Source organism: Carcharhinus amblyrhynchos, chromosome 9 (assembly GCF_965287045.1).
Source record: "Carcharhinus amblyrhynchos chromosome 9, sCarAmb.v2.hapA, whole genome shotgun sequence".
In the NCBI taxonomy this organism is placed as follows: domain Eukaryota; kingdom Metazoa; phylum Chordata; class Chondrichthyes; order Carcharhiniformes; family Carcharhinidae; genus Carcharhinus; species Carcharhinus amblyrhynchos.
Genome location: NC_137332.1, coordinates 42,376,811 through 42,390,438, shown reverse-complemented (window position 1 = coordinate 42,390,438; position 13,628 = coordinate 42,376,811). Strand labels below are relative to the sequence as shown.

At 43.9% G+C, this 13,628-nt stretch overlaps 1 long non-coding RNA gene across 1 annotated transcript; it reads right to left on the bottom strand.

Annotated features, from left to right (window-relative positions):
* Positions 1–6,966: 6,966 nt before the first annotated feature.
* On the bottom strand, positions 6,967–11,571 carry LOC145348360 (uncharacterized). Its single transcript, XR_013887929.1, has 2 exons — positions 11,455–11,571; positions 6,967–7,188 (listed from the first exon to the last, which is right to left on the bottom strand). It is a non-coding gene; the product is annotated as an uncharacterized LOC145348360 (long non-coding RNA).
* Positions 11,572–13,628: the final 2,057 nt, after the last annotated feature.

Here is a 13,628-nt window from a genome sequence, read left to right as displayed (position 1 = left end):
TCGAGGGGTTGATTGCATCTATTTCTTATGCTCTTAAAACTGGTGCTGATGCACGTTAAATGATTTTCTGAACACGTCCCACTGATCTTTGGTTGTTTTAAATATTAGCAGACTTACCCTCTTTGCTGTGAACAGCATCTACTTCATCCCATTGAAAACAGTCTTTCCCAAATCCAGAATCTTGGTAACTGTTTCGCATTCACAATTTCACAAATATGTTAGATGCGTTTGAAATTTCATTTCAAACTCTAAAGTGAGTGTGGTCAGTATGTTTGGGGCATATAGCTGATCTATGTGCTCGAAGACATCAAATATATTTTCAGCAGGTACGGCCATTATGAGAAATTGACATAAACATTTTATTTTGCCTTGTCTTGTCACTGTCGGTACATATTCTACCAAAAGTTTGATATCAGCCTAATCATTTTGTTGCTCTGCATATTATTATGGAGTGCAAATATTCTTGAGAAATGGAATTCTCAACACACATTAGAGATCTTTTCTTTTCACTGGTTCTTCCAGTGTTTGGTATGAGTTACCAATCACTGCAAGCTGCTTAAACATCTGGCTGTTCTATTGTCCTTTGAAGCCAAGCATTTTATCAAGCAAATGAAGGAAGGCAACTGCGTAAGAAACATTCTCAGGACAGTGATTTGCACAGTACATTGTGTCGTTCTTTTGTCACTTTTGGTATGATAGGGCTGCCCTTATCACTAATCATCCAAAACATCATCCTGGGCTCCTTTTAAAATTGTGAAGCAGTTCAACTCATCCTTGGTATTTCCAAAGAGCAGCACAGTGGCACAGTGGTCAGCACTGTTGCCTCACGACACCAGGGACATGGGTTCGATTTCCGGCTTGGGTCACTGGTTGTGCAGGGTCTGCAAATTCTCACCGTCTCTGCGTGAGTTTCTTCCAGGTGTTCTGGTTTCCTCCGAAAGACTTGCTGATTGGGTGCATTGGCCATGCTAAAATTCTCCCTCAGTGTACCTTAATAGGTGCCCGAGTGTGGCGACTAGGGGATTTTCACAGTAATTTCATCGTAGTGCTAACGTAAGCCTACTTGTGACACTGATAAATAGACTTTAAAAAGGTGCTCAATTTCATAGCACCTGGGAATGGTGAGGGAGCAAGATGGAAAATAATCCATATGCATTGTTCTAGTCAACTTGTGCTGCCTGCTATTTTTTGATTGCAGTGTGTAGGCTGCGATAAATGTGCTGTTAAGTGATTGCACATCTCAACAGAGGGTTAGTTTTGTGCAAGGCTAGCAGCATTTGAATCTGTGCTGAACTACTTAAGGGTCTATGTTTGCTACCAACGTAGTACATTGTAGTTGTACTGCCAGGAGCAGAGATGTTTATGGTACAGTTATTAAAGCTGTTTTCCTATGAATTTTGAAAGATATTGCATCTATTTATTGCAGTCATGACTGGAGAGGCTGCTATTTATCTTACCCTGAAATACATTTCCCCAGGACTATAGAGTTAACGGACAATTCCTGTCCAGTCATCTCCACAAAGTTACTTTTAAAAACTTTGCTGGTTAAAGGTGGCTCTTATAAGCTGGCAGAGATACAGTGTATCTAAAGCCAGCCTGCACATCTTAAAAGGAATTCTAGCTGTAGCAGGTGCTGGAACTGTTTAGAAAAAGCGAAGAGTGATTTATACAAGGGAGAGATTGTTCTTCACAGTTCTGTGATGCAATACTAGCCGTTTTAGTAGAGGAAATTACATATGATCTATTCAGAGGGGGCCAGGAGACCCTCCAAACAAACTTTATGAAGGCAACAGAACCAGATAGCCATGATAGTCAATGCCAGAAGTTTACGCAAGGACCTTGATGCAGTGCTGCAAAAGATTCATTGACCTCAGTTAACATCAGTGAATGAATCTTTAAATACCACATCCCAGCAGCTGAATCACTTGCTTCATTTATTGCTCAATGCACCACCCTCATCACTCAGCTACCAACAATCTGTCAATCAATATTCATGCATAACTCATAGCTTCAACTCATCTTCACACACTGAGTACTGGCTCAAGCCTCAGACCCACATCTCAAAGCTTGCACGCACTGACAGGTATTCGATCATGGCAATCATATCATCCAGATAGATTACACCAAACTCACTGACACACTTCCCTTTCTCCTGCAGAACAAGGCAGCAGTTCCTAACTAGTGGGGGTCAGGCAAGGCTGCATGTCCTTACCTTGCAGGAGGAGATAGGATCAACTTCATTGGAATGGCCATGATTGTGTTTGTGGCTGAAATTTTTGAAGATGATAATGTACTCAAACCTAATCAGCTTTCCCAGGATCTCATAATCTATCCAAATTAATCTACCTATCCTCTGCCTTTGTCCTTCCAAATACCCAAGAACTGCAACCTGCTTAGACAGGAATTGAGGAGCAAGAGGTGAAAAATCATGAAGCTATTGATGAAGGAATGCTGTCTCTCACTCTGAAAATCACACTCATCATCTCAACCACCCATACTCTATATTTTAGAGGATAGCGTAGAGACAAGATTGGTAAGTGGTGAGACACTGAGCACAGGTGGGCTGCAGCCAGAACAGAGGGCAAGGATCATTCAGTGTGAGCTCACCAGAAAATGGGGTCACACATGACTGCTGCAGAGAACTCAGAATAGCAATTTGGATGGCTAGGCTACAGAAGTCTGATAGGCACATACAGTTAAATATTTGGTGCATAAGCAGGATTGCCTGAAAGCTTCAAGAAAAATGAAGATCCTGCATGAACACTGTGCAGTTCTTGGGATGAATCAATATGAATCAGTAAGAAACATTCTGAATCAAAACCGCACATGTTATTAAAACATGGATTCCTTTATTCTCCTTCTGGACTATGTCCAGAACAATCCATATGTCATCTATATGGATTTTAGTAAGGCGTTTGACAAGGTCCCTCATGGCAGATTGGTGCAAAAGGTTAAATCTCATGGGATACAAGCAGAGGTGGCTAGATGGCTAGAGACTGGCTTGGCCACAGGAGACAGAAGGTAGAAGTCAAAGGGTCTTTTCTGGCTGGAGGTCTGTGACTAGTGGTGTTCCGCAGAGCTCTGTACTGGGACCTCTGCTATTTGTGACATATATAAATGATTTGGAAGAAGGTGTAAGTTTGCAGATGACACAAAGATGGCTGATAGCGATGAACATTGTCGGACAATACAGCAGGATATGGGTAGGCTGGAAAATTGGGTGGAGAAATGGCAGATGGAATTTAATCCAGATAAATGCGAAGTGACGCGTTTTGGTAGAATTAATATAGGGGGGAGTTATACAATAAATGGCAGAACCATCAAGAGTATAGACACACAAAGGGACCTGGATGTGCAAATCCACAGGTCCTTGAAGGTGGCAGCATAGGTGGAGAAGATGGTGAAGAAGGCATATGGCATGCTTGCCTTTATAGGACAGGGTATAGAGTATAAAAACTGGAGTCTGATGTTACAGCTGTATAGACCATTGGTTAGGCCACATTTGGAGTACTGCGTCCAGTTCTGGTCGCCACACTACCAGAAGAACGGAGAGGCTTTAGAGACAGTGCAGAGGAGGTTTACCAGGATGTTGTGTGGTATGGAGGGTCTTAGCTATGAGGAGAGATTGGGTAAACTGGGGTTGTTCTCCCTGGAAAGATGGAGAATGAGGGGAGACCTAATAGAGGTGTATAAAATTATGAAGGGTATAGATAGGTGAACAGTGGGAAGCTTTTTCCCAGGTCGGAGGTGATGATCACAAGAGGCCACAGGTTCAAGGTGAGAGGGGTAAGGTTTAACTCAGATATCAGAGGAACGTTTTTTACACAGAGGATGATGGGGGCCTGGAATGTACTGCCAAGTAGAGTGGTGGAGGCGGACACGCTAGGATTGTTTAAGACATATCTGGATAGTCACATGAGCAGACTAGGAATGGAGGGATACAAATGAATGGCCCAGTTGGACCAATGCGCGGCGCAGGCTTGGAGGGCCGAAGGGCCTGTTTCCTGTGCTGTATTGTTCTTTGTTCCTTGACTATCGCTGCTGGTACATGGACATGATAGCTCAAAGTGGACATAACGCAGTTTTCAATGCACTACAAACATGGAACAGGGCTTTGTTCAGAGTTTAAAGTCCATCACATCTCTTTGGTATGAAAGACATGAAACTTGTAAATGTTGATGTTGACAATGACTTGTGCAAGAAACACAGAGTTAGCTTGAAGTTTACAGTGATGGGGAAGGCAAATGCATTTTGGCCTTTACTGCAAGGTGATTGGGGTGGAAGAATAAGGAAGTCTTGCTACAATTGGACAAGACTTTGGGAGGACCACACCTGGAGTCTTGTGCGCAGTTTTGATCTCTGTATTTAAGGAAGATAAAAAGGCAAAGTTACATTGTCCCAAATGACTATTGGCTGCTCTACCCTTTGAGAGGAAGAGCTGACTGAACATAAGAACATAAAAATAGGAGCGTGAGTAGGCCATCTAGCCCTTCGAGCCTGCCCCACCATTCAATAAGATCATGGCTGATCTGAAGTGGCTCAGTTCCACTTTCCCGCTTTCTCCCTATAACCCTTAATTCCCTTGCCTACCAAAAACCTATCTACCCGCACCTTAAATATATTTAGTGAGGTAGCCTCCACCACTTCAACGGGCAGAGAATTCCAGAGATTCACCACCCTTTGAGTGAAGAAGTTCCTCCTCAACTCTGTTCTAAACGTCCCCCCCTTATCTTGAGGCTGTGCCCCCTAGTCCTGCTGTCCTTTCTGAGCAGGAAGAACCTCTCCACCTCTACCCTATCCATCCCTTTCATTATCTTATATGTCTCTATAAGATCCCCCCTCATCCTTCTAAACTCCAACGAGTACAAGCCCAGTTTATTCAGCCTCTCTTCATAGCTCAACCCCCTCAACTCCGGAATCAGCCTAGTGAACCTCCTCTGCATTCCCTCCAAGGCCAAAATATCCTTGCATAAGTGCAGCAACCAAAACTGCACACAGTACTCCAGCTGCGGCCTCACCAGTGCCCTCTACAGTTGCAGAAAGACCTCTTTACTTTTATATTCAATCCCCCTCGCTATGAAGGCCAGCATCCCGTTTGCCTTCCTGACCACCTGCTGCACCTGTAGGCTGGGTTTATGCGACTCGTGCACCAGGACCCCCAGGTCCCTCTGCACCGTAGCATGCTGCAGCTTTTTGCTCTGTAAGTAGTAGACCTTCCTACTATTATTCCTGCCAAAGTGGATAACCTCACACTTGCCAACATTGTATTCCATCTGCCAGGTTCTCGCCCACTCGCTCAGCCTATCTAGATCCCTTTGCAGACTTTCCACACCCTCCTCCGACTGGAGGAGGATCACCACACTTCTGGCAAGGGGTCAAGTTGAGAAGCCTTCAAGGCCTTCATGAAATCATTACATATCTGGGTGTTGCAGTGGAAGCTCAGACTTAATAATGCAGACCTCCCCATGACCTTCCTGGTTGCAGAATTGCTGCATTTAGCAGAGGGGTTTTTCGTCCAATTTCCTGGACAATATATATACATCAATCAACACCACAATAACAGATTCTCTGGTGATTATCACATTGCTGTTTGTGATAGGTTTATATATGTATAAATGGGCTTCCATGTTTCTTGCATTACAACAGTAACTACACTTCAAAAGTAACTCATTGGCTGAAAAGTGCATTGAGACACCCTATGATCATGAAAAGGGCTATGTAAATGCAAGTATTATTTTTCTGTTGTTTCTCATTGTGAGAGCAGTGGGCACATGGTTGGCTGGTGGTGGGGGTGGGGGATGGGTGTTGTTAGCCACAAGTGGAGTGGACAACCTTTGTTGACACGCAGCCAGCTTACGGTACTGTGCGGCAGTCTGAAGATGTGAGGAATGGCTGGCTGGCACAGAATAAAAGTATTGTGACTGCTGCCAATGTAGTGGGGATTAACCAACATGATGATCTGTACATGGTCACATACCAACTGCACATTCGGGGAGTAGAACCCTTGGCAGTTCCAGTCCATCTCCCCAAATGTTGTGATGGGTGGAGGCTGTGGCAGAGGTTTGACAAGGATCAAGCTCCATACCTGTTTCTTCAGCTCAGCAATACTGAGCTGAATGTTGTAGGCTTGCCTTTCCCAACATGCAATGTACTGTTAAGAGCTTAGGATTTTTTAATTTTGGTAAGGGTCTTTTTTTATCTATGTTTGTTCCAGTTGTAGAAATTAATTATTCTCCTCTCAGTTGTTGAGGTTACTATTAACTTTCCATACTGGCAGAGTTTTGCATTGGGCTATGGCTACAACTACAATGCATTTTAAAGTTTTTAAAGTTTATTTATTAGTGTCACAAGTAGGCTTACATTAACACTGCAATGAAGTCACTGTGAAAATCCCCTAGTTGCCACACTCCGGTGCCTGTTCAGGTACACTGAGGGAGAACTTAGTATGGCCAATACACCTAACATGCACATCTTTCGGAGTGTGGGAGGAAACTGGAGTACCCAAAGTAAACCCATGCAGACAGGGGGAGAACGTGCAGACTCCGCATTGACAGTGAGCTGGGAATTGAACTCAATCCCTGGTGTTGTGAGGCAGCAGTGCTAACAACTGTGCCACTGCACATTTCTGAATGATTTAATTGTTTTCTGAATATAGCTGCAATTATTATGCTGTCAGTGACACTGAACATTGATGAGGATTCCCTTGTGTTTTTGCTTTGCCACTATTTTCTAATTCCTCAGCTGATTGTGGCAAAGAAGGAAAAGTTTGGGTATTGTAAGTCACATGAAAACTGCAAGCTGTAATCGGGCTTGATGTGACAAATCATGTACATACTACATGGTGTGACTGAGTTTAGTGACACGCTGCCAGCATACACATACAACTAAATGTTTTGATTTTCAAATAAAATTTGCAAAATGTACGCACCCAAAAATTAGCACGGCTCAAGTAACACATAACCAAAATCATTTAACTTTGTTTTTAAACGGCTTGTCACAGCCAAAAGAAAAGGTTCTGCTTCATCGAGATTTTACATAAGTGTACATTCACATTACATGCAATGTAATTTGACTTTTATGGCTGGCACTCTAACAAATGAATGTTCAAAAACAAACACTGCAGATGCTGGAAAACTGAAATTTAAAAAAACAGAAAATGCAAGAAATACTCGGCAGTTCAGGCAGCATCTGTGGAGAGAGAAACAGAGTTAGCATTTTAGGTTTCATCAAAACAGACTCCACTGTGAAAAAAAACCCCTTTAACATCGTTATGCAATCTGGGACAGTATTTGGCACAGCCCATGGTTTGGGATTTGGATCAGTTGACTTGTAAAGTGAGATACAAGACGGAACTTGGGAAAAACATAGCTTCTTGGCTGTATGATGTCCTATAGGGAAAACAGCGCTGTTGTTCCCTGGGCACTATAACATAGCCTGATTGAAGGTAGTGAGCCAAGCTTATAAGCTCAAGAGAACCTTTAACACAGGAAGCAACTTATCATAATGAGTTTGGTTCATAATGTCTCCATACTGATCCAATTAGAATGACCCATTTCGTCATACATTATAACCTGGAATCATCAGTTTCGAGCATGCACACTGTAATAATTGAAGTTTGATTAAACACATATGGCCTGTAACCTCACATGCATATTTAAAAGCCATGACCTACTATGAAAGATTTCATAGAAGCAAAACTTGCCAGAAGAACAGGATGTCCTTAAGGTTGGGCATGGAAATCAATGACAGCTGTAGAACATAACCATAGAACATAACATTTTTTCTGTGAAGGTAGTTAACTAATATTCCACTTAGATACGACGAATTAAAAACCAGCCTGTAACCAGTACCCGAACAAAATTAACTATGGATGTAAATCTAAAGATTCTTCTATAAGAATGTAGCTTCTTAAGTGTGCCTTTTCAATTACCCTTGTTGTTGCATTGTACACTGTAACGTTATCTGAACGCATTATGCACAGTTTCAAGTACTTGGCATTCTGCCATTCTAATACAATGAAACTTTCTTCTCAAATGTTACAATTTGCTTTCGATATTTAAAGTTATATAAGTAATGACAGCACCTAAAACACTGAAGATCCAATTATTAACTCTTGTAACTTTGATTGTGAAAAATGCATTCTAGGTCAAGAACTTTTTCAAGGGAATCTGAAGTCATTAGATTTGAAGGACCACTGAACCAAATGTGAAGTTCTGTAAGAACATAAATTGCAACTTAATACATCTTTTGCATCATTTAAATATAAATATATTTCTTTTTAATCGTTTGTATAGCAACCATATTTTTCTAAATGAATAGTAACAAGCCTAGTTTTAAATTTGCATTAAAGGTCAATCTTCTGATTCCTTCTATAATGTAGATACATTCCACTTTGCCTGGTTCCATATTATACAACAGTATTTAGTTATTAATATTTAAACCTAATAACAGCTAATGTAAGGCTACCCTGTGTCTTATCCTGCACTCAGCTAATAAGGTACAAAGCTAATTTATATCAATTTGTTTTATGGAAACAGGTAACTTGATAATTGTTTACCACAATAGATGTGACTGACAGATGAAGCACTGTTTGCCAAAATCCTTAATTAAAAAGAGTAATAATTTGGGTGCATCCACAGTTATTAGATTTATGAACTTGCTTGTTATCTCTGCAAATTATTTTAAGATCTGGGGAATTTGGGGGTCAATGAAATTATTAATATTTAAACCTAAGGAGGAATTCCCATTGAGCCAGGAGTGACAGCAGCAATGTGGTGAATGGAAGGGGTGCTGTCAGAGGAGGAGCAGTACAGAGATGAGTGATACCTGGGGGTTATACTATGATTAAATAACTAAAGATTGTTTCCACTAGTGGGTGAACAGAGACCCAGGGGACTGAGGCTAAGGATTCCCAAGAAAGAAACAAGAGCAAAGGAGGAAGGTTTTTTTTACACAATCAAGTCACGAGAGTTGAATGTCGGAGCATTCAGGGTGGGAGACAGCAAGGGTGGGAACATGGGCAGGGTGAAGGAGAGATAATGATTCAGCAGAACAACAACTCCAGCAATATTTTGGTGAGCAGAGGGCACGGGTTATACAAGGGGTGTGAAACCCATGGCCCACCAGCCTACATCTTACCTGGAGATTGATCTAGTCCACATTCAGATTCGCAAGGCTAAATTTGACTGAAGTGTGGAGAACTGAAGTCATAACCACAGACTGGAGTTTTCTGATTACTTCATTAGATTGTCAATCATATTGTGTTTGCCTGATTAGATGCCAATCAGCAGTATGGGAAGCAGCATGAAATATGCTAGGTTAAAAATAGTCACACTTAACCAATTGCACACCCCTACCTGCACCTCCCCCAACCACACACACACACACACCCCCCTCCCCCGACAGATCACATCCCAGGTGCAACCAAAACAAAAGGGACATTCAGCTCAGATACTAATAGTAAACTGGCAGGCACTGAACAATGTATAGTTCTGGCTCACCTCCTGACCACCAAGACCATGAGTGGAATTTAATCTAGGTAGGTCTCACCCACTGGGTGGAGAGATGGCAAGACCACATGTCACCTCTTGTGGGGAAGATCTATTTTAAGTGTCAGTCAGCTGTTACTGGTCAGCATTGCCCAGGATCACGATCCCAGTGTGCAGAGATCCCACCCCTGAGAGCTGCTGGCTAATCAGAGGCCAACAGCACTCATTACCATCAATGGTACTAGGGCAGTGGTGGCAGTTGTCATATACTACACCCACCGGAGGCCCAGGAGGAGGTTTGGAAGAAGAGGCAGGGGATGGATCTCAGCAAACTCACAGTGTTTGACAATAGTGGCCTCACTCAGGAACCAGCAACCAAACAAAACAGGGTTTGCTTTTCAGTCTCCTCACATGGCAACTGCCCGACCACCGTTGGTTCCGTACCACCAGTGAGGCCCTTAAGTGGACATAGATTGCCCACTAACAGCCTCAATTGGCATCGGAGCATGGAGGCTATTGACAAGCCTTTCCATCCTGGACTTGATTGGGGCAGAGGTGGGATGGTGTCAGGTCACTATCTGGCTTCCTCCTGCCTGATTAAAGGATCCCCACTCACCCCTGTTAAATTCTGTCCCATGTTTTTGTGCCTGGTGTTTAGCAAAGTGCCTGTATCTCCTATTTTCCTGATAGAAAAACTCTAGAATTTTACAGCCCTCTTGCGAGATCAGGAGCGAGGCTAAATTTTAATTGAAAAATCAACTGGATTTTACTAGCCTACTAGAACAGGCAAGTGGCCTGTAAAATGGCGAGGGAAGGCAAGATGGGGGTGTAGTGGTGGAGTACCATTGTCTTCCTGCTCCTATCATATTCTGCCAGTGGGGTGTATTTGGAGAATGGTTCTTATGCCCAGGGACCAATTGTGCCACTCAAGAGGTCAATTTATGGTCTCTCCCTCATCCACTGTTATTTTACCAGGAGTGGGTGTGCACTTCATTGCATGGAGAGATAGAAACAGAGAGACATAGAAGTTAGGAGGTCATTTGGTCCTTCAAGCCTGCTCCACCATTCATTATTGATTGTCCAACTCAATAGCCCAATCCTGCTTTCTCCCCATAACCTTTGATCCCATTCACCCCAACAGCTGTATCTAGCTGCCTCTTGAATACATTCAATGTTTTGGCATCAACTGCTTCCTATGGTAATGAATTCCACAGGCTCACCACTCTTTGGGTGAAGAAATGTCTCCTCTATTCCAAATCCTCAGACTGTGACCCCTGGTTCTGGACTCCCCCACCATCCTTCCTGCATCGACCCTGTCGAGTCCTGTTAGAATTTTGTAAGTCTCTATGAGACCCTCCCTCATTCATCTGAACACCAGTAAAAACAATCCTAATCTAGTCAATCTCTCCTCATATGTTAGTCTCACCATCCCTGACATTAGCCTGGTAAACATTCATTGCACTCCCTCAAGAGCAAGAACATCCTTCCTCAGGAAAGGAGAAAACTGTACACAATATTCTAGACTTGGCCTCACCAAGGCCCTGTATAATTACAACAACACATCCCTGCTTCTGTACTCAAAGCCTCTCGCAATGAAGGCCAGCATACCATTTGTATTCTTGCGAGAGCCTGGTGAATCCTAGTTGTCTCCCTTGGGTTGTGAGGGGACCTACTAATTTGGCACTCTGAGATGCCATCTCCTCTGCCCTTACTAATACCCTCCCTCACCAGAGCCTGTCTAAGTCGTCTCTTAGGGCCCAATTTTACCAACAATTTCCACCTTTTTTCGGGCACGAAATTGTGGTAAATTCAGGCGTCCAAGCAAATCGCAATTTTACCGACACCCGATTCGGGCACGGATCCGGTCCACGCCCGAATCAGGGAGCCTGACAATTTAAATACATTAGCATGCATTTAAATTGATTTGATCAACTGTGCCCAACTCAACCACCAAATCCCACTTTACCTTCTTCTGGTCCGTTCCGGATCCGCGCTGTAAGCGACCTGCAAAATGAAAATCTGAAGTGGATTTCTCTTCTGCAGGGGAACCTCCGAAGCTCTCTCTGCCCTTGTGAAATCAGTCTGCGGCCACCATCCTTCTCCACCATCCTTCTCAGAGTACCCCGATATCCAGCCCATGCCCCCCAGCACTGGCAATCTCTCCACCCCACTCACCCTGGCAGATCCCCCCCCCCCCCCCACCCCCACCCACCCCGCTAACCACCCCAGCAGACCAACCACCTCTTCCCTGGAGGCAGATCCCCCCGACGGGAGGCAGACTTCCTGGCAGAGCATCCCACTCCCTGCTGACCCCCCGGATCAGATCCCTCTGGGATGCAGGCCTCCTTCAGCAGACCACACCTCCAACCTGCCTCGCTTGGTGGCCTCCCTCCACCATCCTTCTCAGCCATCTTCAGTCCTTCGAGAGCCTGCTGCATCCTCCTGGCCACAGACTTGGAGCCATGGCTGAAGTAACCAGGCTTTACACCGTTCTGCTGGTGTCCACCGGAGGAGAGGGTGGGCTCAGATGGATCTCTGGTTGGGGAGTGGAGGAGAGGAAGAGGGTGGGTCTCTGGTTGAGGGGAGAAGGGGGGGAGGACTTAAACCATTCCAGGCACTTAAACCATTGAATATTTTAATTCCTATCCTTTAACAGTAAAAAGCATCTCGTTTCAAAATATTGTTGCACTTTAGAAAGTTAATCAACTAATTTTCCTGCATAAACTATCAATACATTTACTTGATCTAAAAGATTAAACTTCTGACACTGTTTAAGTATATCCTAGACATTCCTGGAACTAGAAATTTCTTCTAAACAACTGTTGCTTCAGGATATATGCTTCAAGTACTGGGTTTGTTATATATTTATTTTACAATATGTTGATGGGGAGACATCTCTGTGACAGCAGGAATGAACAGACACTCAAAATGATATGAATGTACTTTGTTCTGTGTGGTCAAAGATATGATGTGGGTATGCCGGCATTGGACTGGCGTAAACACAGTAAAAAGTCTGACAACACCAGGTTTTAGTCCAACCTATTTATTTGATAATATACTCACTAGCTTTCGGGGTTACCCCCTTCGTCAGGTGAATGGAGAGTTCTGGCCTCAGACAGAGCATATAAAGCACAGACAGTTTAGAGATTACTGATTAAAATGCGAATCCTTACACCTAACCTGCTGTTCAAGACCTGAAGTGGCTGATAATGTGAGTGGAAGGAGCACTGATCACAGTTTAAAGAGATGTGTATTGTCTCCAAACAGTACAGTAAGTGAGGTTTTGCAAACCCAGGCAAGTCATGGGGGTTACAGATAGTGCGACATGAACCCAAGATCCCTGTTGAGACCGTCCTCATGTGTGCGGAACTTGGCTATCAGTCTCTGCTCAGCGACTCTGTGCTGTCGTGTGTCGTGAAGGCTGCCTTGGAGAATGCTTACCCGAAGGTCAGAGGCTGAATGCCCGTGACCACTGAAGTGTTCGCCAACAGGAAGGGAACAGTCTTGCCTGGTGACTGTCGAGCGATGTTCATTCATCCGTTGTCGTAGCGTCTGCATGGTCTCCCCAATGTACCATGCTTCGGGACATCCTTTCTTGCAACGTATCAGGTAGACAATGTTGGCCGAGTTGCAAGAGTATTTACCATGTACCTGGTGGATGGTATTCTCACGTGTGATGATGGTATCCATGTCGATGATCCGGCATGTCTTGCAGAGGTTGCTGTGACAGGGTTGTGTGGTATTGTGGTCACTGTTCTCCTGAAGGCTGGGTAGTTTGCTGCGAACAATGGTCTGTTTGAGGTTGTGTGGTTGTCTGAAAGCAAGAAGTGGGGGTGTGGGGATGGCCCTGGCGAGATGTTCGTCTTCATCAATGATATGTTGAAGACTCCGGAGAAGATGTCGTAGCTTCTCCGCTCCGGGGAAGTACTGGACGACGAAGGGTACTCTGTCCACTGTGTCCTGTGTTTGCCTTCTGAGGAGATCGGTGCGGTTTTTCGCTGTGGCGCATCGGAACTGCCGATCTATGAGTAATCAGTAATCTCTAAACTGTCTGTGCTTTATATGCTCTGTCTGAGGCCAGAACTCTCCATTCACCTGACGAAGGGGGTAACCCCGAAAGCTAGTGAGTATATTATCAAA